This window comes from Girardinichthys multiradiatus, chromosome 20, assembly GCF_021462225.1.
Source record: "Girardinichthys multiradiatus isolate DD_20200921_A chromosome 20, DD_fGirMul_XY1, whole genome shotgun sequence".
In the NCBI taxonomy this organism is placed as follows: domain Eukaryota; kingdom Metazoa; phylum Chordata; class Actinopteri; order Cyprinodontiformes; family Goodeidae; genus Girardinichthys; species Girardinichthys multiradiatus.
The window spans coordinates 45615575-45641211 of NC_061812.1; the positions used below are offsets into that span (position 1 = coordinate 45615575).

General features: G+C 39.8%; 1 protein-coding gene across 2 annotated transcripts in view; it reads left to right on the forward strand.

Annotated features, from left to right (window-relative positions):
- The window catches only part of cntn4 (contactin 4), a 318997-nt gene that overhangs the window by 112408 nt on the left and 180952 nt on the right, over positions 1-25637 (forward strand). The window lies entirely within an intron of this gene.

Consider the following 25637-nt stretch of genomic DNA (forward strand, 5'->3'; position numbering starts at 1 on the left):
GATAAAAAAAAATAGGACAGGCAGAGGAAAAAAAAACAAACAATAAATCAAATGACATAAGAGTATCTACCATAAAATATCTGTTATTGGCTAGCCTGATTTTTACAGGTTGTTATGCTGGCTCCTGTAGCTTAGCTTGGTCCTGTCAACAGAGATCGAGGGTGCTCCTCCTATCCAAAACATGAATAAAAAAACAAAATATAAAAAGTGCAGCCTCTAAAGCAAGTTGTATGTGGAAAAAACAATTTCCCCTATTGAAAATATTGGAAATTAAAGTAACCCACAACCCACACGACCCCACCAGAACGCACACACACAATGACATTAAGTCTAAGCAAGATAGTCAATGATCCTATATTCAATTCAATTCAAAAATACTTTATTAATCCCAAAGGGAAATTAAATGTTGTTGTAGCTCATTATGAGTGTTTCTTCAAAGAGCCGTTGTAGATGCTGATGGCTGTGGGCAGGAAGGATCTCCTGTAGCGCTCCGTCTTACAGCACATCTGAAGAAGCCTCTGACTGAAGACACTCTGTTGTTGTAGGACAGTCTCATGAAGAGGATGCTCAGGGTTCTCCATAATGTTCTTCATTTTATGAAGAATTCGTCTTTCCACAATGATCTCCAGAGGTTCCAAAGGAGTCCCCAGAACAGAGCCAGCTTTCTTTATCAGCTTGTTGAGCTTTTTTAAGTCCCTGGCTGAACAGCTATGCTGTTCACATGGCATCAAACATGCTCTGTCTGCTCAGGTGAGGATTCACTCACCTCAGAATGTCAAATGATTAAAGTGGCTCTGCCAGGATGTACATTCATATTCATGCAGCTAATAATTTTTTGACCACTTGGGAGCACCCATAAACTGTCTATGGAGTAATGAACTTTCACCCCGAGATGATTAGCTGATTATTAAGTATGGCAAAATAACTGTGATAGTAGCCTAATCTGTCCTGTTGTAATAGTGCTACGTATATATGGGGTGGATGAATAATAAGTGCACACAAACTAGATAGACATGATAGAAATTTTCTTTCACAAAATGTTATTATTTTATGTTTATGCAATGCTTTCATGTGTGTTATTTGCCATAACACACATTGCAAAAGAAATTAAACAGCATTACTGCAGGTAAGGCACAAAACTAACTAAACACTGGCAACTTGCTGATTATCTGCTTTCCTCTCACCTGTCATTCCCTTGTAGTGTAATAAGACAGAGCCATAACATTTTAACTGACTGGGACAATGTTTGTGTGTTTCAGAGATGCACTTTGTTGCAAAGATGAGGTAAAGGCTATGCTCAAATTTGGTGGATATACATTTTCGATCAGGTAAAAGAGGTTAGAAACTGAAGCTTAATAGCAATTTAGTTGAACAGATCTGAAAGCATTAAAAACAATAGTACTTAGATGCAGAATCAGCATTCTCAAGCTCTTTTATGCTAATGTTTGACCAACATGTTGACAGATTGTTTGACTGGTCCTGGGGATTTTAACTGACAGCCCCGAGACTTCATATTCCTGAAGCATCAGTGAGTCAATAACTCCCCACAGTTTGTGATCATTATTGGCTGGGTGAATTGATGACATTCCCAGCAAATGACTGATAACTACTCAGATTAGATTCTGAGGTTTAGCATTTGGAGACAAGGCCACCAATCTGTCTCAGGCTGTTTGTTTGGCCCCCTGGAGCTGTAGAAAGTCAATCCATGATCCGATTCTGCTGGTGGATTTCCACTGTGATGGGATGACAGTTCCATCAATTGTTGGGCTCTGACCTTACCAGTCTACAGTTGCTGTCACAGAGTCGGGGGTGGTGCACTGTATGACTGGGTGTCATCTATCTTCTTTATTACTCATGGAATAGCTTAATTAACTCCACGCCATGATTGAATGGTGAGGACCCAAGTGAATAATTTAAAGGCTGGCTGATATTTCTGGAGTGTCATGTATTTATTTAATGAAGTTTAAAGGAATACCAGACAACAAATCCCTAAAAGAGCCATACGGTAGTTTTAAACTAGCACAGCTTTTCATTATTCACTTGTGTTTGCTCAGAATGGACCAAGAAACTTATCCGCATAAGTTTCAGCAGTTGTTTAATTTGACCTTTGCTGAAAAGACCCACGCGTACTTGAAGGCTTGAAGTGAAACATTGGGGCAAAATGACATTTTAAGAACTGTTTAGGGACTCTGAAAAGTATTTGATTCACAGACTCAAGCAAGATAATAAAAAAAAACACCTGCTAAATTTAAGAGTTTTCCAGTGCTTATTGTATGGAATTATCCTCTAAATATCTTTTTTGCTGCTCTGTTCTTCTTAAAATAACACAAGCTGATATTAGCTGATCATATGTAATTAGTTAGACTTTCTGCTTACGTAGAACTATGTAAGCAGAAAGCTGCATAACAGATATACTGCTCGTAGCATGTCAGCTATAGTTGGTGAATATGCTAATCATGAGTAACTGGTAGTTCTCCTTTAGCTTCCATATCATGATTGCCTGTATTTTTTGCAAGAAAAAACATTCATAAACAGCTAAATTTGGTTTTGTAAGCGATGAAAAATGCAGTAGCCTTGTTGAAGCCAGCTAACTAACAGAGTGCAGCAATAGATGAAGGAGGGGAATAGCTGTGGTACAGCGTGCCCCTGCAGCTGGAGAAAAAGCATGACATAGAAGGTAAGCAGTTTTGAAACCATAACCTTTTAATAAGCTTGGTATACACTGACACTGCTAGCCGGTCCATGCCTAGTTCTTAGTGCTGGTGCAGCTTTTTTTTTTGACAAAGAACAGTGATAAATTGCCAGTTGTTTAGCAAAAAGTGTGTGTGTTTGGATAAAGGATGTAAAAATCTCTGTGTTCTATGGTCTCAGGATTGGGCGAATTAAAAGAAATGCTTAACGATTGGCTGATCTCAGGATGGAAGACGTGATTTTTATGTTTCTTTTAATAACTGTAATTTTAATAATAAGTGTAGCAGCTCAAAATACATGTTGCAGAATTTAAAATGCAAATTAAATTTCACTTTAAATTTCACTTTAACAAACATTTATCAGTTATCTACAAAGTGTGTTGCATAAATGAACACACTGCTGACATACAGGGGTTGGACAATGAAACTGAAACACCTGTCATTTTAGTGTGGGAGGTTTCATGGCTAAATTGGACCAGCCTGGTAGCCAGTCTTCATTGATTGCACATTGCACCAGTAAGAGCAGAGTGTGAAGGTTCAATTAGCAGGGTAAGAGCACAGTTTTGCTCAAAATATTGAAATGCACACAACATTATGGGTGACATACCAGAGTTCAAAAGAGTACAAATTGTTGGTGCACGTCTTGCTGGCACATCTGTGACCAAGACAGCAAGTCTTTGTGATGTATCAAGAGCCACGGTATCCAGAGTAATGTCAGCATACCACCAAGCAGGACGAACCACATCCAACAGGATTAACTGTGGATGCAAGAGGAAGCTGTCTGAAGGGATGTTCGGGTGCTAACCCGGATTGTATCAAAAAAACATAAAACCACTGCTGCCCAAATCACAGCAGAATCAAATGTGCACCTCAACTCTCCTGTTTCCACCAGAACTGTCCGTCGGGAGCTCCACAGGGTCAATATACACGGCCGGGCTGCTATAGCCAAACCTTTGGTCACTCATTCCAATGCCAAATGGTGCAAGGAGCACAAATCTTGGGTTGTGGACAATGTGAAACATGTATTGTTCTCTGATGAGTCCACCTTTACTGTTTTCCCCACATCCGGGAGAGTTACGGTGTGGAGAAGCCCCAAATAAGTGTACCACGCAGACTGTTGCATGCCCAGAGTGAAGCATGGGGGTGGATCAGTGATGGTTTGGGCTGCCATATCATGGCATTCCCTTGGCTCAATACTTGTGCTAGATGGGCGCATCACTGCCAAGGACTACCGAACCATTCTTGAGGACCATGTGCATCCAATGGTTCAAACATTGTATCCTGAAGGCGGTGCCGTGTATCAGGATGACAATGCACCAATACACACAGCAAGACTGGTGAAAGATTGGTTTGATGAACATGAAAGCGAAGTTGAACATCTCCCATGGCCTGCACAGTAACCAGATCTAAATATTTTTGAGCCACTTTGGGGTGTTTTGGAGGAGCAAGTCTGGAAACGTTTTCCTCCACCACTATCACGTAGTGACCTGGCCACTATCCTGCAAGAAGAATGGCTTAAAATCCCTCTGACCACTGTGCAGGCCTTGTATATGTCATTCCAAAGACGTATTGACGCTGTATTGCCGCAAAAGGAGGCCCTACACCATACTAATAAATTATTGTGGTCTAAAACCAGGTGTTTCAGTTTCATTGTCTAACCCCTGTATATCACTTTATGTAATGAACACTAGCTGGTGGGTCGACTTCGCCTAAACACAATGTTTGAGCTTTCATTGTAGTTCCTGTGTGGTGTAAGCTGAGCTAGCAGGGAACTAGCTTGCATTAAGCATACGCGTTTTTGCCGCCTGGGCTGTGTGGAGCTGTAGGGGCGACACATCAATGGGGACCGATGTAAAACAACCAAGGTCTGTGTCTACTGGCGGGAGTGTGAGTTCATCTGTCGTGTGTCTGCGCACCAGTGCGCAACTCCGCAGCGAGTGATACAGAGAGCAGAAGATGTAGGGACATACCCATGCAGAGGCAGAAATGAAAGAAAGATAAAACTGTTTTACAGAGGCAATGTAAACATTAATGACTTCTGTTGTGATCTACACTATTTAGAAAATATATTTTATATAATTATTAACTTGACCGTCAAAGGGGGGCGGAGGGGGTCTTTGAAGGGCTGGGTTGCCCCTCCAATATAATAACAGGGAAAACACTGGTGGGCAATTATTTACCTAAGGCACATCAGAGTGGTGTGATGGGGGTGCAAGAAACAAGAGATGGAAATAGTATTTAGTGAATCCTGGGTTGGGTTAAGTTATAGATTACATAAAATAAGATTTTTTTCTTTACAGCTCCTGTGAGTGTTCTCCAACTATTTCTGAAATTCACTCCTTTAACAGAAGTGAGGTTTGAGCACCACTTCTGCCTCTCTCTGGTAAAGATCAAAATCTTTTGCTGGTAATGAGCTCTACGCAAAATAGGAACGTGATTTTGACATAAGACTGAGCCTCCTCACACCTCTAATAAGCCAAGCGGTGAACTGGAGCTGTGTAAGTCAAAATTTAAGTCTGATAAAACATTGAAAATGCATTTCTGCCGTGTTTGGAAAACTGCCAAATATTTAATCTGATCCTAATCTAGCATCTGTTGAAGCAATATGGGCTGTAAACCATCTTTGAGGATGAGGTCATCACATGTGGATGAAGTGATTTAAGAATTTATTTCGTAAAAATGCTGCATATGTACTGCTACCTTGTGCACTGAGATTTCTTTAAAAATAATAGAAACATTGCACACTGACTGCATCCAAACATGTATAAGCCCTCATGGAACAGTGGATATGCTTATTATGTTTTATTGTGTAATTTGCAGCTGATTGTTTTGATTGGCTGTTGAATGAACTAACAATATTGCCAAGCATAAATGCTTGACATTTTTTGACCACAACAGGTCAATGAAACGAAACACATTGATTCATTTATTTCTTCCTAGAGGTGCACTTGTCAGAGACTTCCTGATTTCTGATATCTATATTTATTTTTGTTTAAACTGGACCTATCAATACCGCTTTTGGTCAAATCTGAACCTTAATTGAAAGCATGTAATACATGTCTTTCTTGCCTTCTTGCCACTGTTTATATTAGATCAGAGGTGATGTTATGTCCTGCCAGTGAGAGAGCAGTTGTTGGAAAGCATGGTTTTACTATTTTATGAACACAAAATCATTGGGAATTGATATTTTAAACCAGAGGTTGCACTAGACTTTACTTACTCTGTCATTTTTCTTTTTCTCTGTCATAAAATCCTGTCATAATCTATTTTTACCAGTCAGTTCATTTTTTTAAAATGATAAGTAAACATTCAATTGCATTTATTTTCATTCATTTTAATTTCTGCATGTTTGTGCATTCTCGGACAAATCCATTTCTCATATTGGCTTTTTTAAACATGTCAAAGAAAATCTTTCCATTTTCCCTCCTCATGCAGAACAACTCCTGCTTCCACTAAACTCTGTACTCCCACCTAACCTCCTTGCTTCCGCATGCTCGCTCTGCAGTTACCGAGGGCTAATTACTTGTTTGTTCTCCATTTCCACTGCATCAGTCCCTCTTTTGTTTTACCTCTTTTATCAACACCATCGTCATTATTTATGGCGGACAGATCCTGACAAAATTAAAAATAAAAGCAAAAATATATATATATTTTGTTTTTCAATTTCCTTAGACATGCATTTTCATCAAGAAATGTATATATTTTCTTTTTCCTTTTCCTTACACATGCGTTTTCATCAAGAAATGTATATATTTTGTTTTTCCTTTTTCTTACACATGCGTTTTCATCAAGAAATGTACATATTTTCTTTTTCCTTTTCCTTAGACATGTGTTTTCATCAAGAAATGTGAATATTTTTTTTTCTTTTTCCTTACAAATGCCTTTGTTCTTTTTACATTTCCTCGTCTCTTTTTTCCTTTACCGTATGCATTTCTGCTTCATTATGCAAATGAGGAGGGGTGCTGCCTTCTTCTCTCCAGCTCCTCTACTATTGGTCAATAAAAAGGAAGAAGGAGGATCCATGTGCAGGCCGAGTGTGTATCCCAATTCAGGGGCTGGATCCTTCCAAGTCCGTACTTGCGGGCCGATTACGTCACCGCGCCGGGCGGAAGGTCTGTCAGATGCTGCCGACAAAAGTGTCTTTCTTTTGCCCGATTTGAAGGATGAGTTGTGAGTATCCTTCGCGGTCCATCTTTTCCCATGATTCATTGCGGGTCGAAGCGGTTTGGTCAAACAGGGGCTGCCATGGCAGACCACAGTGGCAAAAGCTGAGTAAATTGTGAAAAATTACACTTTTTGTGACACAAATGAACTTTTACAATGTTTTTAGCGCGGGAATATAACTGTGTAGACGTAAAAAATCTGCTTGATTTATCAAGACATCGCTTAATTTCAAACGTGCTCCTACGTGTTCGGAGTTTGCCTCTTCCACCGTAGTAACTGCCGGTTTGCTTCGCCAGCCCTAACGGGTATGGAGGACCGATCCTGACAAAATTAAAAATAAAAGCAGAAATATATATATTTTGTTTTTCCTTTTCCTTACACATGCGTTTTCATCAGGAAATGTAAATGTTTTCTTTTTCCTTTTCCTTACACATGCCTTTGTTCTTTTTACATTTCCTTGTCTCTCTTTTTCCTTTACCGTATGCATTTCTGCTTCATTATGCAAATGAGGAGGGCTGCCTTCTTTTCTCCAGCTCCTCTCCTATTGGTCAATATACAGGAAGGAGGAGGATTCATGTGCAGGCCAAGGGTGTGTCCCAGTTCAGGGGCTGGATCCTTCCAAGTCCGTACTTGCGGGCTGATTACGTCACAGCGTGGCGCGGAAGGTCTCTGAAATGCGGCCGACAAAAGTGTCCTTCTTTTGCCCGATTTGAAGGATGAGTTGTGAGTATCCTTCGCGGTCCATCATTCCCCATGATTCATTGCGGGTCGAAGCGGTTTGATCAAACAGGGGCAGCCATGGCGGACCAAAGTGGCAAAAGCTGTGAGTAAACTGTGAAAAATTACACTTTCTGTGATACAAATGAACTTATACAATGTATTTAATGCGGGAATATAACTGGGTAGACGTAAAAAATCTGCTTGATTCATTAAGACATCGCTTAATTTCAAATGTGCTCCGACGTGTTCGGAGATTTCCGCTCCCACCGTAGTGGGCTAGCCCTAACGGCGGTGGGGCGAGCTAGCCCGGTAGGACTGTCGGCCCTGAGCTCCTGCTGCCAGTCATCACAGTGAATGTTAAACCCAAGTGATTTCTAACAATTTATGTTAGTATTATATAATACAATGTTAGTATTATTTTAATTTATTGTGTCATTTGTTCATGTAAGTCGATTTGACATTGCAGGTGATATTAAAGTTAACCTGAATAAATGGACAATTTTATTTAATACTACCGTATCGCTGGAGAGTGTGAATAAGAATAAATAAGCTTTTAAATATTCATTTTTGATGAAGAAATTTGCTATATGTGTTTTTAAAAGTATATTTGTAATTCAGCTAGCATTATAATTCGTGATTCCAGGTACAGTTTCAAAAACTCCTACCTTTCTAACTTTCATAAATATCCATCCATTGATTAACATATTTCTTTTGGTTTTCCCTCTTTCCTTTTGCTTGTTTAGGACAATTCTGGAGAAGATGGGCCAATAGGGGAAGGTCACCCCCTTGAAGGCCCCAAAAAAAGTGGGACAATATGAAAAAGAAATATAAAGTATGTTCAGAAGTTCTCATGTCACACACAAATAAAAACAAATATTTCTAAAAGTCTTATTGGTTTCTTTGTTTAGTCAACTCTTTTTTTTTTTTCTTCCTTCTAACTTTAGGATTGCAAGTATCCAGGGTCTGGAGAGGGAGTCAGTGAAAAGCCCACTGCTGCTTCTTGGCCCTGGTTTGTCCTTATGGATGAGGTGTTGGGACATAGGTCTTCCACAACACCTCCTGTCCTAATTGCCTCCATCCCTGAGGACACTCCAGGGCCAAGCGGAGCGGTGGGCAACCAGACGGAGAAGGAAGACAGTGAGCCAGCAGAAAGGGGTCAGAAAAGAAAGAGGGACGATGATGGATTTGATCAGGGAGGACATGAGGGCACAGAGAATGGACAGACTGTTTTCCATCTTAGAAAGAATGGTAACGAAATAAGGTGCTATATCAGAAATAAATAAATATGTTTTGTTCAGATAGTTTCTTAAAGTTTTAAGCTGTTCTAATAAATTTCTAAATTGTTTTTTTCACCAGTGTATTTTATTTCCATTTGACCTAACAATACATCAACTTCATTTAAATTTCTAAACACAGTTTATTTTGAAAATTACAAATAGCATTTTAAACAGAATGTGGAAAAAAGAACACTCAAACAGATCAAGATTACAAGACAAAAGGCTTTAAAATAAAACTATGTACAAGTATTTACAATGGCGACAGCAGGATCAACCTGAGTGACCGGTTCCTGGAACGACTCTTCAACAGAACAAAGAGGCAGATGTCTTTCTGAACAGAAAGTCTCTGGCGGTGTGGCTAAATCTCTCGCAAGGTCAGAGACTTGGATGGGATGCTGCAACTGAGACCTGTGGTTTGTCTTTCTGGATGATGAGCGAAGCATCACAGGTGGTGTGCAGATGTTTGTGATTCCTCTTTCATCCATCAAGTTTAAAGGGCCGGCTGGACCACATCACTGAGATGTAATCAGGAATATGCAGAATTAGAAGATGGTGCTCACAAAATATGACAATTAGTTATACCCCTCAAACATTAATCACATCTATGATATTATACTTGACTGCATACAGTAGTCATGTTCTGGTGGTGTGTATATACAGGGGTTGGACAATGAAACTGAAACACCTGGTTTTAGACGACAATAATTTATTAGTATGGTGTAGGGCCTCCTTTTGTGGCCAATACAGCGTCAATTCGTCTTGGGAATGACATTTACAAGGCCTGCACAGTGGTCAGAGGGATTTTAAGCCATTCTTCTTGCAGGACAGTGGCCATGTGATACTGGTGGAGGAAAACATTTCCTGACTCGCTCCTCCAAAACACCCCAAAGTGGCTCAATAATATTTAGATCTGGTGACTGTGCAGGCCATGGGAGATGTTCAACTTCCCTTTCATGTTCATCAAACCAATCTTTCACCAGTCTTGCTGTTTGTATTGGTGCATTGTCATCCTGATACACGGCACCGCCTTCAGGATACGATGTTTGAACCATTGGATGCACATGGTTCTTAAGAATGGTTTGGTAGTTCTTGGCAGTGATGCGCCCATCTAGCACAGGTATTGAGCCAAGGGAATGCCATGATATGGCAGCCCTGATCCACCCCCATGCTTCACTCTGGGCATGCAACAGTCTGCGTGGTACACTTCTTTGGGGCTTCTCCACACCGTAACTCTCCCGGATGTGGGGAAAACTGTAAAGGTGGACTCATCAGAGAACAATACATGTTTCACATTGCCCACAGCCCAATATTTGCACTCCTTGCACCATTGAAACCGACGTTTGGCATTGGCATGAGTGACCTAAGGTTTGGCTATAGCAGCCCGGCCGTGTATATTGACACTGTGGAGCTCCCGACAGACAGTTCTGGTGGAAACAGGAGAGTTGAGGTGCACATTTAATTCTGCCGTGATTTGGGCAGACGTGGTTTTATGTTTTTGGATACAATCCGGGTTAGCACCCGAACATCCGTTTCAGACAGCTTCCTCTTGCGTCTACAGTTAATCCTTTTGGATATGGTTCGTCCTTCTTGGTGGTATGCTGACATTACCTTGGATACCGTGGCTCTTGATACATCACAAAGACTTGCTGTCTTGGTCACAGATGTGCCAGCAAGACGTGCACCAACAATTTGTCCTCTTTTAAAATCTGGTATGTTACCCATAATGTGTGTATTTCAATATTTTGAGCAAAACTGTGCTCTTACCCTGCTAATTGAACCTTCACACTCTGCTCTCACTGGTGCAATGTGCAATCAATGAAGACTGGCTACCAGGCTGGTCCAATTTAGCCATGCAACCTCCCACACTAAATGACAGGTGTTTCAGTTTCATTGTCCAATCCCTGTATATACATATACACTGCGTGAAAAAATAAAGGGAAGACTTAAACAACACAATATAACTCCGAGTAAATCACACTTCTGTGAAATCAAACTGTCCACTTAGGAAGCAACACTGATTGACAATCAATTTCACATGTTGTGCAAATGGAATAGACAACAGGGGGAAATCTTTGGCAATTGGCAAGACACACTCAATAAAGGAGTGGTTCTGCAGGTGGGGACCACACACCACTTCTCAGTACCTATGCTTTCTGGCTGATGTTTTGGTCACTTTTGAATGTTGGTGGTGCTTTCACACTCGTGGTAGCATGAGACGGATTCTACAACCCACACAAGTGGCTCAGGTAGTGCAGCTCATCCAGGATGGCACATCAATGCGAGCTTTGGCAAGAAGGTTTGCTGTGTCTGTCAGCATAGTGTCCAGAGCCTGGACGTGCTATCAGGAGACAGGCCAGTACACCAGGAGGAGATGTGGAGGAGGCCGTAGGAGGGCAACTACCCAGCAACAGGACCGCTACCTCCGCCTTTGTGCAAGGAGGAACAGGAGGAGCACTGCCAGAGCCCTGCAAAATGACCTCCAGCAGGCCACAAATGTGCATGTGTCTGCACAAACTGTTAGAAACCGACTCCATGAGGATGGTATGAGGGCCCGACATCCACAAATGGGGGATGTGCTCACAGCCCAACACCGTGTAGGACGCTAGGCATTGACTTTTTCAAAAGAGATTGCATATATGTTTCTCCCTGGTCTTAAAGAGACATAAAAAGTCTTAACATTTTGTTATCTATATAGGCTGTACATTTTTACATCATATCTCAGAATCAGAATCAGAATCAGAAAAGCTTTATTGCCAAGTACGTTTTTGGACATACAAGGAATTTGTTTTGGCGTAGTCGGTGCAATACAGTACAAATTAAACAGTACAAACATATTTACAATATAATATAAATATAAGTGCACAGTTTTAAGTGAGTGAGAGTAAATATAGAGCAGTATAAGATGCAAGAGCAATACAACAGTGCAGGTGATCATTGTGCAAGTAAAGCAGGAGTCCAAGCTGAGCGTTAATGTAACGCATAGAGTTACAGGTTACAGGTGTCCTGTCAGCAAAAAAAAGGGGGGGTGTGGGGGAAAGAGAGAATGTCAGGGTGGTTTCCGGGCTTTGTTAACCAGGCTGGTGGCAGATGGGAAAAAACTGTTCTTGTGGCGTGAGGTTTTTGTCCGGATGGACCGCAGCCTCCTGCCAGAGGGGAGAGTCTCAAAGAGTCTGTGACCGGGGTGGGAGGGATCACCCTACATGTCATTTAGTTACAGTACAGACCAAAAGTTTGGACACACCTCATTCAAAGAGTTTTCTTTATTTTCATGACTATGAATATTGTAGCTTCACACTGAAGGCATCAAAACTATGAATTAACACATGTGGAATTATATACTGAACCAAAAAGTGTAAAACAAATGAAAATATGTCTTATATTCTAGGTTCTTCAAAGTAGCCACCTTTTGCTTTCATCACTGCTCCGTGCACTCTTGGCATTTATAGTCATGAAAATAAAGACAACTCTTTGAATGAGAAGGTGTGTCAAACTTTTGGTCTGTACTGTGTATATATATATATATATATATATATATATATATATATATATATATATATATATATATATATATATATATATATATATATACACTGCTCCACAAAAATAAAGGGAACACTCAAATAACATCCTAGATCTGAATGGATGAAATATTCTCATTGAATACTTTGTTCTGTACAAAGTTGAATGTGCTGACAACAAAATCACACAAAAATCATCAATGGAAATCTAATGTATTAACCAACGGAGGCGTGGATTTGGACTACAGGCTGATCCAACTTTACGTAATGTCCTTAAAACAAGTCAAAATGAGGCTCAGTATTGTATGTGGCCTCCATGTGCCTGTATGACCTCCCTACAACACCTGGCCATGCTCCTGATGAGACGGCGGATGGTCTCCTGAGGGATCTCCTCCCAGACCTGGACTAAAGCATCTGCCAACTCCTGGACAGTCTGTGGTGCAATGTGACGTTAGTGGATGGAGCGAGACACGATGTCCCAGATGTGCTCAATCGGATTCAGGTCTGGGGAACGGGCGGGCCAGTCCATAGCTTCAGTGTCTTCATCTTGCAGGAACATGAGGTCTAGCATTGCCCTGCATTAGGAGGACCACAGGGCCAACCGCACCAGCATATGGTCTCACAAGGGGTCTGAGGATCTCTTCTCGGTACCTAATGGCAGTCAGGCTACTTCTGGCCGTGCGGTCATCCAAAGAAATGCCACCCCACACCATTACTGACCCACTGCCAAACCGGTCATGCTGAAGGATGTTGCAGGCAGCAGATCGCTCTCCACGGTGTCTCCAGACTCTGTCACATCTGTCACATGTGCTCAGTGTGAACCTGCTTTCATCTGTGAAGAGCACAGGGCGCCAGAGGCGAATTTGCCAATCCTGGTGTTCTCTGGCAAATGCCAAGCGTCCTGCACGGTGTGGGGCTGTGAGCACAGCCCCAATTTGTGGATGTCGGGCCCTCATACCATCCTCATGAAGTCGGTTTCTAACAGTTTGTGCAGACACATGCACATTTGTGGCCTGCTGGAGGTCATTTTGCAGGGCTCTGGCAGTGCTCCTCCTGTTCCTCCTTGCACAAAGGCAGAGGTAGTGGTCCTGCTGCTGGGTTGTTGCCCTCCTACGGCCTCCTCCACATCTCCTGGTGTACTAGCCTGTCTCCTAGTAGCGTCTCGAGGCTCTGGACAGAACGCTGACAGACACAGCAAACCTTCTTGCCACAGCTCGCATTGATGTGCCATCCTGGATGAGCTGCACTACCTGAGCCACTTGTGTGGGTTGTAGAGTCTGTCTCATGCTACCACAATTGTGAAAGCACCACCAACATTCAAAAGTGTCCAAAACATCAGCCAGAAAGCATAGGTACTGAGAAGTTGTCTGCGGTCCCCACCTACAGAACCACTCCTTTATTGAGTGTGTCTTGCTAATCGCCAAAGATTTCCCCGTTGTCTATTCCATTTGCACAACAGCATGTGAAATTGATTGTCAATCAGTGTTGCTTCCTAAGTGGACAGTTTGATATCACAGAGGTTTGATTTATTAGGAGTTATATTGTGTTGTTTAAGTGTCCCCTTTTACTGTATGCAGTCAAGTATAATATCATAGATGTGATTAATGTTTGAGGGGTATACCTAATTGTCATATTTTGTGAGCACCATCTTCTAATTCTGCATATTTCTGATTACATCTTAGTGATGTGGTCCAGCCGGCCCTTTAAACTTGATGGATGACAAACATCTGCAGACCACCTGTGTGATGCTTCGCTCACCATCCAGAAAGACAAACCACAGGTCTCAGTTGCAGCAACCCATCCAAGTCTCTGACCTTGCGAGAGATTTAGTCACACAGCCAGAGACTTTCTGTTCAGAAAGACATCTGCCTCTTTGTTCTGTTGAAGAGGTGTTCCAGGAACTGGTCACTCAGGTTAATCCTGCTGTCGCCATTGTAAATACTTGTACATAGTTTTATTTTATGCCTTTTGTCTTGTGATCTTGATCTGTTTGAATGTTCTTTTTTTCCACATTCTGTTTAAAACGCTATTTGTAATTTTCAAAATAAACTGTGTTTAGAAATTTAAATGAAGTGGATGTATTGTTAGGTCAAATGGAAATAAAATACATTGATGACAAAAACAATTTAGAAATTTATTAGAACAGCTTAAAACTTTAAGAAACTATCTGAACAAACAGATTTATTTATTTCTTATATAGCACCTTATTTCGGTACCATTCTTTCTAAGATGGAAAACAGTCTGTCCATTCTCTGTGCCCTCATGTCCTCCCTGATCAAATCCATCATCTCTGTCCCTCTTTCTTTTCTGACCCTTTCCTGCTGGCTCACTGTCTTCCTTCTCCGTCTGGTTGCCCACCGCTGCGCTTGGCCCTGGAGTGTCCTCAGGGATGGAGGCAATTAGGACAGGAGGTGTTGTGGAAGACCTCTGTCCCAACACCTCATCCATAAGGACAAACCAGGGCCAAGTAGCAGCAGTGGGCTTTTCACTGACTCCCTCTCCTGACCCTGGATACTTGCAATCCTAAAGTTAGAAGGAAGAAAAAAAAAAAAGAGTTGACTAAACAGAGAAACCAATAAGACTTTTAGAAATATTTGTTTTTTACTTGTGTGTGACATGAGAACTTCTGAACATACTTTATATTTCTTTTTCATATTGTCCCACTTTTTTTGGGCCTGCAAGGGGGTGACCTTCCCCTGTTGGCCCGTCTTCTCCAGAATTGTCCTAAACAAGCAAAAGGAAAGAGGGAACACCAAAAGAAGTATGTTAATCACAGGATGAATATTTATGAAAGTTAGAAAGATAGGAGTTTTTGAAACTGGACAGAAACGGACTGCAAAGAATGTTGTTTTTGTACCTCCAAACCACAGTGGCTGAGTTTGTAGCCCCAGTAAAAAGGTGGTCATTCTCACTCCTGAGCTTAATAAACTGGCCCCTCTGCCCCTTTGTCCCTAAACAATAAAAAAAAAAAAACATCTTGCTTAATATCAGTGTAAAACAAGTCTTTTTTTAATTTAACATTTGTCTTAATTTGCAGAACATATTAAAATATTTCTACTCAAATGCCTAAAACAAGCTCTTTCAAACTTTTTACTTTTTTACTGAGATTTGCTTGCATTTGAAAGTGTATTTCTCTTCAGCTGTACCTGGAATCACGAAATATAATGCTAGCTGAATTATAAATATACTTTTAAAAACACATATAGCACATTTCTTCATCAAAAATGAATATTTAAAAGCTTATTTATTCTTATTCACACTCTCCAGCGATACGGTAGTATTACATAAAATTGTCAATTTATTCAGGTTAACTTTAATATCACCTGCAATGTCAAATCGACTTACATGAACAAATGACACAATACATTAAAATAATACTAACAAAAACTGTTAGAAATCACTTGGGTTAAACGTTCACTGTGATGACTGGCAGCAGGAGCTCAGTGCCAATAGTCCGGTCAGATCTCTACCGGGCTAGCTCGCTCCACCGCTGTTAGGGCTGGCGTAGCAAGCCGGCAGTTACTACGGTGGGAGCGGAAACCTCCGAACACGTCGGAGCACGTTTGAAATTAAGCGATGTCTTGATAAATCAAGCAGATTTTTCACGTTTATACAGTTATATTGCCGCGCTAAAAACATTGTAAAAGTTAATTTGTGTCACAGAAAGTGTAATTTTTCACAATTTACTCAGTTTTTGCCACTGTGGTCCGCCATGGCAGCCCCTGTTTGACCAAACCGCTTCGACCCGCAATGAATCATGGGAAAAGATGGACCGTGAAGGATACTCACAAGTCATCCTTCAAATCGGGCAAAAGAAGGACACATTTGTCGGCAGCATTTGACAGACCTTCCTCCCGGCGCTGTGACGTAATCGGCCCGCAAGTACGGACTTGGAAGGATCCAGCCCCTGAATTTGGACACACCCTCGGCCTGCACATGGATCCTCCTTCTTCCTGTTTATTGACCAATAGTAGAGGACCTGGAGAGAAGAAGGCAGCCCTCCTCATTTGCATAATGAAGCAGAAATGCATACGGTAAAGGAAAAAGAGTGACGAGGAAATGTAAAAAGAACAAAGGAAAAGGAAAAAGAAAATATTCACATTTCTTGATGAAAACGCATGTCTAAGGAAAAGGAAAAAGAAAATATGTAGATTTCTTGATGAAAACGCATGTGTAAGAAAAAGGAAAAACAAAATATATATAAATTTCTTGATGAAAACGCATGTGTAAGGAAAAGGAAAAATAAATTATATACATTTCTTGATCAAAATGCATGTCTAAGGAAAAGGAAAAACAAAATATATATATTTCTGCTTTTATTTTTAATTTTGTCAGGATCGGTCCTCCATAGGTTATTGGGCTCACTGAAGAAACTTCAGACACTCAGCTTCTGTGACATTTTTCTGAGTGAAGCCAACTAGGTCACGCATCAACTGAAAAAACAGCTAATTTATGTGCTAACTCGCCACCAAGTGGTCATGGGTGTTAATTGCAGTGTGTCAAAATGACAGCTGACCATCAGATTTTTCTGTCACTGTTTAAAGAGAACGATCAAAAACAGAAAAATAGTTTTTAGCATCTTATATTAGAAAATATCACGATTAGCATTAATATCTGTAAACATTCGTCTTTGTGTGTATTAACTAGAATTGCAATGTAGATCCTTACCTTATCTATGAGTTCTAAAATGCTGCCAACATTCCAGATCCATCATATTCCATACCAGACAGAGGTTGAAGAACTAAAAAATATAAAACAGAGCCACTTATATGTTCTAAATTCAGCTACCCTGGAGACCCAGAGCTGAAGTTACCTCTGGGTCAGTTCACTCTGTGGCAGACACCTCTTTTTCAATCCCCTAAGAATATGGTTACCATACAACCAAAACTGCAAAAGACCATAATGGTGAAGGAATGAAAGAGCCAGCACCTGACATCTCACACTGTTGTAGCAGCCTGAATAAACAACCAACATGCCTCCACAGAACATACAGTTTTCTTTCAAATATCTTCATACACCTATTGTCCTTCCTCTGTCTTCCCATCACTGATACTAAACATAGCTAACTTTGAGTCTTCTTCTGACAGTAACAACTTCACCACCAAATAATGTTGTGGTTACCGTGACCAGGTAGTGCTTACGCATGATGTGGATTTTTAGGTTTTAACTGTTTTAACCAACTTATTCTTTGTGAAACTCTATTTTTCATAGCTTGAGTCATTTTGGCTAAAAAATCTACCAATTAATCATCTATATTATCCTGCTGCACTTACGAACGTCACACCTTTACATGTGTTTTCATCTGTTTAAGACCTGAAACATGTCAGGACTGTTGCATGTAAAGCCCTTAGTAATAACCTAAACTCTGTTCTGGTCTTTCTGCCTCACTTATAACTAAGGTTTTTTTTTCTATAAAATGCTGTGAAAATGTTGCACTGTCAAGTTGCACATAAGTTAGACTTAATTAATCAGTATGCAAGCGTAATGTTAATGGCTCTTTTTTCTTTATCGTGTCTGAGTTCACTCCCACATCAGTTTCGAACAGCAGGAGGGCACTGTTTCCTAGCTGTCGAGCTCTCATAGGCTACGTTCCCACTGCAGGTTTTAATGCTGAAATCCGATTTTTTTGTGTGATCATTCACATTATTTTGAAAATATTGCAGCTCCAAACTGACCCGCATGCACATAACAACATTAGGAGCATTATCAATCGCAGCACAACAGTAAACAGGGAGAAATAGGTGTTATGGTTTAATGAGCTTTTCAATTAGGCTTGAATAAAGTTTTATCTCTTCTTAAAAACGTGTTGTGCTCCTCTGTAGCAACATGTAATCAGTAAAAACACTTTATGTTGAGTCTAAAATCCTTTCTGTTCTATTTTTTTTTTTTTTTTTTACCACAAATGCTAGTTGGAGCCTCTGAAAACATTTTCTGCTCCCAATGCTTATTCTTAATTTGAACAATGTAGCTTATTTTTGTTAGATTAAATTTCAGTTCATGACTTCCCCATCTGCTGTCTTGTACTCTGACTATCAGTACAAGAACAAAGAAAAACACATCTGTTAAAGTTTTAAATAATTCACTTTGAATAAAAAGATAAAAAAGTTTGTCACTAAAGTCTTTCAAAATCACCTAAACTGCAGTTGTATCAGCACATTCCTGAGAGGGAAGGTTTCAGTGTGGAGTTTGAGCAGTTTTCTCCAGAGGTTCCACTTTCATTTCACATCCAAAAAACACCAGGTTATGTTTTTTTTAATTAATGTTCCAACTTGAGCCTGTAAACTCATTGTCTCTCTGATGGTCCTTCAAAGGATGTAGACCGTGGTGAGGATTTACACCAGGGTTTCTCAAAGTCTGGACTCCAGTCTGGACAGAGCACCAAGTCTATTTGGACAGCTGCATCCCAGATTCTCAGGATCTGTGATTTCTTCAACCGGGAAAAGGCAAAGAGAATTGCAGAATTGGACTGTAGTGGTCTCTGCTGCTCTCTGGCTGTCTGAGTGATGTTGACCACTCAGCCTGGGATTGGACAGCCATCTGGCAGAAACATGCACAGCATGCTAGCTATAGTGCTTGTTGTTAATAATGAAATTAGAAACAAAGCAATAATTTATGAAGCTAAAACAATAATTGAAAACCACAGCAATAGGTGAATTATCAACAAGGCTTATCAAAACATTGACGAAAGCAAGCTAAGGTTAGCCTAGCACCCAGCAAACATCTTTCTATGTAAAGATCAGTGATCAGAAGAAGAGAAATGCTCAGTTAATGAAGAGTTTTTGTACCCGGATATGACAAGTCAGATATTCTTTTAGTGATTTTAAAAATTAAAAAAGGTTTTCCTTAAATCAGGGGTAGAGAAGACTGCCTCTAAACTCCAGGATGCAAAAAGAAACAACTGCTGCCAAAAAAAGGCAAAACACATTTTAAACATCATTAACAGTGTTGGAAACATTACTTTAAAAAAGTAACTAGTTACAGTTACTAGTTACTTCTCCCAAAAAGTAACTAAGTTGGTAACTCAGTTACAGCACTATCAAAGCAACTAGTTACTAGGCAAAGTAACTATTCATTACTTTTTAGAATCTAAAATGATGTTAAAAGTTGCTGACGAGAAAAATCAACCCTTTCTGTTTGCACGGTGTTGGATGGTCGGAGCACGCGCTGGCTGCAGCTCCGACCATCGGGTTGTTAGCCAAGTGTTGTAGAAAGGTGAGACGATTAGGGTAACCAGATTTTAAAAAAACAAATGCGGGACAACAAGGATGCTAATGAGGGACACATTACCAACACTGCAATGACGTCAGAAATGTTAAATTATTTAAGATCTCACATTACATTCATCAATCTCTGCTTTGCCGGTTAGTGCACAACAATGAATCAGCACAAGTAAAAAAAAAAAAAACTTTACAAGCTTTTAAAGTTTAACACTGGTAATCTTGGCTACTGGTAGTTACCTGGTCTGTCTGGCAGTCATCCCTGGGTTTGAGTAAAAAAGGAGTCCATAGATCAGCAGGTGGATTTTCAGCTGTGCATTCTTGTGCGACTCCCTTTTACAGTGTTGCTTCACATCGTGCTCCCCTCCTTGTGAAATTAATAATAACTTTGGCTAACTTCATAATAATCCCTTTTCTTTTCCATGGCTTATTGAGTTGTAGTAACGTGTCGCGTTACATTGTAAATATCATACAGCATTACGGAAATGAGAAAAGTAATTTGTTAGATTACACCTTTACTGAAAAAGTAACGCAGTTACTAACGCCGTTATTTTGTAATGCCGTTACTCCTAACACTAATCATTAATGGTTAGAGAGCTAGAACACAATCACAATGTAGTTGCAGACAATATACTATTAACTCTAAATTTACTTCTACAGATTTTTGTCATTTCTTATTACAGAAATAGATCATATTAACTGGCAAATAGACTATAGATGGGGCTTTACTGATAAGTTAAGGTGATCCTACCAATTTAGGTTAGGTTGTTAACTGTTTCCTTTCTTGGCTAAACAATCACTGTACTTCAGGAGTGAGCAATATTCCAATACTTGGTAGTGAGGGATTGGAACATGTCGACAATCTGCCAAAACAGAACAAATGAACGAAATAACGAAGCTATTGGCAATGCAACACATTCTGTTCATTGTTATTCTATGCTAATCCACAGATTTGTCTGTTTCTAGTTTTTTATTTATCTGAGCTCTCGTATTAACCCTTTAAATTACAAAAGATGTTTTTGTTTGAACTTCAAGTCTTAAAGTGTTCAATATTTTAAATATGATCTGTGCTTGAAAAAAGTTGGCTAAATTGCACAGATTAAATTGACTTAAAAATCTCTTATAAAGTCTGAGTGTTCTTCACTGTGAAAAGGTATGCCAGCTTAGTGTCACAAAAAAGTTGTTGTAAGCAAATTTAATAAAATGGATTTGGTTTGACTGTGATGTGTGGTAAACTGTCTAGGGTGTACCCAGCCTCTCCCCCAAATACTGTCAGAAATAGGCTGCAGTCACTCCCTTTCCTGACCCTGCAAAAATCGGGTTTAGACGATGGATAGATATATTCGCTTTGATTTGACCAAATCAGGAAATGCTGACAGTCTTGAACCTTTGAACATGAAATTGGACGAATCCCTGATTTTCACTTCCCTCCGTACTAGGCTCAAGCCCACCACTGGGTCTCTAAAAGGATTATATATGCAGAAAATGAATGAGTGGAAGCTACTGTAGTTACTTCATAATGTGAGTGGCAACAGATTCAATAGATTTCAAGAGGTTTACAAAATGATTTGTTTACAACATTGGATCTATGCTTTTTATAAGTGCAAAGAGTAATGCCTAAAATGGTCTGACATGTTTCTGCTCAACATTTTAATTTTGTAGCATTTTTTACTAGTTTCTTAATAACTAGAATGCATAAATCAAAAGAAAATGTATTGTTTTGATTCGGTGAAGGTCAAATAATATTCTCATTAAACTTGGTCTTTGAATTGATAATGGAATCGTGATTCTGTCATTCTGTCAGATATAGGAGCTTTCATATTTTACCAGAAAGTACCTTTGATCAGTTATCCTGTGCTGCCTCCTAAATCAGTGATTTTGCTCTGGGTGTCTGGGGTTTTCCCCCTTTTGTTTCATTAAACAGCCATCAGTAATATCTCAGTCTTATTCCAAGTGACTAATGCCTCTAAAATGCATTATTGCTGTTCCTCAGATTGGATTTTTGTGTCCCTTTGGACCTGCACGTTAGACTAATCTTAAGTAATTCCACATTTTTTGATAGCAGATTCATTTCTCAGTATAATTTCTTATGTGACTAAATTGTATTGTTCTGCTTTTGGGAACTAGATGACTCATAGAGATGCTTCACAATGAAATATTTGTCTCTCTTTTGCAAAATTATATTCCTCAGTTAACGTTTGGTACTCTGCATGTTCCATGACATCGTCAAGGTTACGCTCAGAAATGTCTGGGATTCTGGCGTTACCCTCCACAACACAAACTTTTGATGGATGATGCTACTTTTTGCAATGGTTGTGCCTGTCCTCCTGAGACAAGGAAAAGTGATGGGCAGTGGGTGCTGCCGCTCAATATACACTGGCCCTGATTAGTATGTCTTATCGATTCTGTATCAGTGATTATGTAAAAGATCTACACTCATATTTCATACTGATGAACAGGCTGTATATTTAATATCACTGTTTTATATGGGTGGCTGTGCTTTGAATGCCATGACGAGCCTTACTCAGTGTTCCACAAGTCTTTGCAGCTAAAGATGCCAAAAGGTCTTACTCTCAACAAAGAAAAAAGGTACAGAAATGGATTCTGGCTTGACGCATCCTGTAGGAGGGAGTATATATTCAGTTACAGGTATTGCAGATATACAGTGTCTCATTAGCATTAGGCAAGTTCATTTTCAGCTAAACACAGAAGTGACAATTCCAGATGTAGCCAGACAGGTTTTTAAAGGGGGCAGACAGAAATACCTCATTTAGATGCAAATAATCCTTTAGATTCCTTTCAGCTGCTGTGGTAGTGTGGAGCGAATTTATTGACTTAGCTAATGAGGCATAAATAGCTAATCGGGTGTACTCTGGCTTTCACTTTTATCTGCAGTGCACTATCAAGATATTACTTCTGAGAATGTGCAGTAAAGGAGTAAAGTTCCTACATAATATGGAAAAAAGTTGGGTTTGATTCCAGTACTTTGAAGACCTGGTGAAGAATGGAAAAATATGAATATGGAAAAAGATTTATTCCTAACCTTTATGCTTTTTGTTATTGTTTTTATGTAGTATCCTTGCTTCTGCTCTTCCTCCCTCCATCCTTTATGTCCTTTGTTCCTTCCTTGCTTAAATACTTGTGTTCTTCCTTTCTTCCCTACTTGTTTTGTTCTTCCTTTCTTCCTTCCTCCCTTTTGTTTTTGCTTCCTTGTGTCCTTCCTTCCTTCCCACAATATAAATATTTGCCATAATTTCATATTGATCTTAAGTATTTCATATTTTGAAGTGAATGTAAAGGGCTGCATGTTTTCTTGAACATTGTGTAGGAATTGTAGATTTAGAAGTTTAATGAAAACTGAAAGAAAGCTCAGCAGACCATAATCCCAGAACATGTGTTATCTGTTAGGGCTCCTTTGGTGTGCATCACTTTGTCTTAAAGTCACTATTAACGAGAGGTCCTGGTCTGCAAGTCATACATGAGTACTCAGATGATAACAATAAATGGCTCTAATGGTATGTGCAATGAATAGCTTTTGTCAAAACACCAATGTTTTAATTATTAATGTTATGTTGGCAAAAAGCAGCAAAACAAAAAAAGAAAACAGAAATCCAGATGGCAGGTGGGACCTAATGCTGACTTTGCTCTGACTTTATGATTACAGGACTTGAGTGGCAGACGTGGAGCTTTTTCTCCAGCAGTGTTTGCCATTTAATTGGGAGAGCTAAAAACAAATTAACATCTGGCAGCTGAAGGTAAACAAAAGTCAAAATTAACGTTAAATTAGCAACAAAGAGGAAGCAAGGAGCAGTAGACAGTTTGATTGCACATGCTTTAATTTGTTGTTGATGAGTGGTTGAATCTTTTGGTCTATATAAAAGTGTTACATTTAACAGAGTCAGATATGGAAAGTGAGTGGTTCGCTTGCAGCAAAATATGTTAACATGCAGTAAAACAAACTGTATCAAGATGCATAGTCAAATCTCTGAGTGGATCCAGGAGTTTGTAAAAGTCCCTGATCTTTATGGAAGTACAGAACCAGAATACCTGGAGAAGTCCTTTATTGTCACTTCTAAAACAGATTACCAACAGCCTTTTTGGAATGCCTTCTCACATTTTGGTGACTATATAAGGAATGATAGAGCATATGTGGTTGAAATTAATTAAACTTCACCTTTGGACCAAGGAAGGTACTATTACTGGACGTTCCTTCTAATCTCGAACTGTGTTACATTAGTATGCAAAAGCTTTAACGAGACTTGTTATGATTTTGCAATACTTAAGTGCCATATTTCTTGTCAAATTGAACTCTCTTTTGCAAGGTGCTATCTGCTCCTTCTGATTGTGTGGGTCTAACCTGTTATTTGGACTGTTATTTGTCAGATATTCAAATTATTTGATCATCTTAAACATTTCAGTGTGAAAAAGAAATCTGAAATGGGACCAGAAATAAAGACAACTGTGCACTCACACTCACTGCCATACTCAATGGAATTGCTAATCTGAACATTTTTGTAGAAAGCCAGAGCAATCTAAGAAAACCATTAGAGTCCTGTAGTTTTTCAAAACCTGGTCAGTATTTTACCCAAATGCAACTAAATAATCTACACATTTAGATGGGAATTCAGATTATTATTTACCGGGAAGGCCAAGCTAAAAGTGAAGCAGTTACAAAGTTGTGTTTCCTTTTTAAACAGACCCACAGAAATGCTGCATCAACTTTAAAGCTGATTGGATGATTGTGTTGTCCACCCCTTTTATTTTAGGGAACAGATCTGTGAAATATCCCAAAGACCTAAAATACCAATGGACCTCACAATGAGTCTAGAACTAATCTAATGTGTGCACACACCTGCACACGTTATGTGTATTACACCACCGGCACTTGAAGACAGGGTGCATCCGTATGGAGCAGCAAGTTGTGGTGAATCTGACGGTCACGGTTGGGCAGGCCTGTTGGAGTATGATTAGTGGCTCTGGCATTTGGGAAGCTCATATGTCAGGGATGCAATGATCAGCCTAATCTGGATCATTGTTTGTAATGCCAGCCTAGGTTTGATATAATTGATGCTAATGGACCTGGATGGGACATCGCTTTTACTTATTCTGAGGCAATTCTTCATTGTTAGCTGCTTTCCTTCAGAGAATCACAAGGAAGCTTTTATGCAGAAACCATCAGGACCATTCTGTATTTCTTTAAAGGACTTGTATTCTCCTCTGTCCCTTTATGTTACAATTTTAAATGCAATGTTACTTAAGATGCCCCCCTACAGGCAAGCTTTTTGCTTTTTATGCTTTCTTTTCAACATTTACACAGCTGTGTGAACTTTGAAAGGCATGCCTTTGGTCGAGTCCGCCCATCCACCATGGCGGACCACGAAAGGCATCAAGCGTATTGTAAATTACACTCTTTGCTGCTCTCTCCAAGCCCACTTCCACAACAATGCTTCTTTTGCTCTTTTTTGGCAGCGTAGAGTGCATGGTTAGAGGTGGAAGATGAGGCAATGATGGCGGGAGTCATTGGACTTTGCCAACAATTGCAGCATGCTTTCAGTCCAGGCAAGGCCACGCCTGCTGCAGTGGACAGGGACAATGAGTGACTAGTGAGCTAGACATCCCCACTTCATAAACCACAATGGCTTTGATCTCAGCCAAAAATAAAGCCAAAAAAAAATAAATCACTTTTTTGGAGGGAGGGGGGGGTGATTGATTTAGAACCTTAGATGTCTCTTGCTTTTGTTGACTTTGTTCTGTAAGTTCATATTTTGGTAAGGCCCGGGGGCTTTTATCAAACCTTCTATCATCCCCTTAGATGAAAGTAAGTGGTGGGGTTAGTACCCCTAAAAAAAGAAAGAGAAGAAAGAAACCCGTTTTTGAGAAGCTTTATAGCCTGTCCTAAAAAGGAGTGTTTTGTCCTTGAATTCTAACCCTCTTTGATTAGAAAACACTTTCCTTGTCACTTTACTGTACTGCCATGAGCAGAAAATGGACTAATGTACAGCCAAGATAATTAAAAAAAGCAGAGCAGATAAATTGGTGACAAGCTTGCAT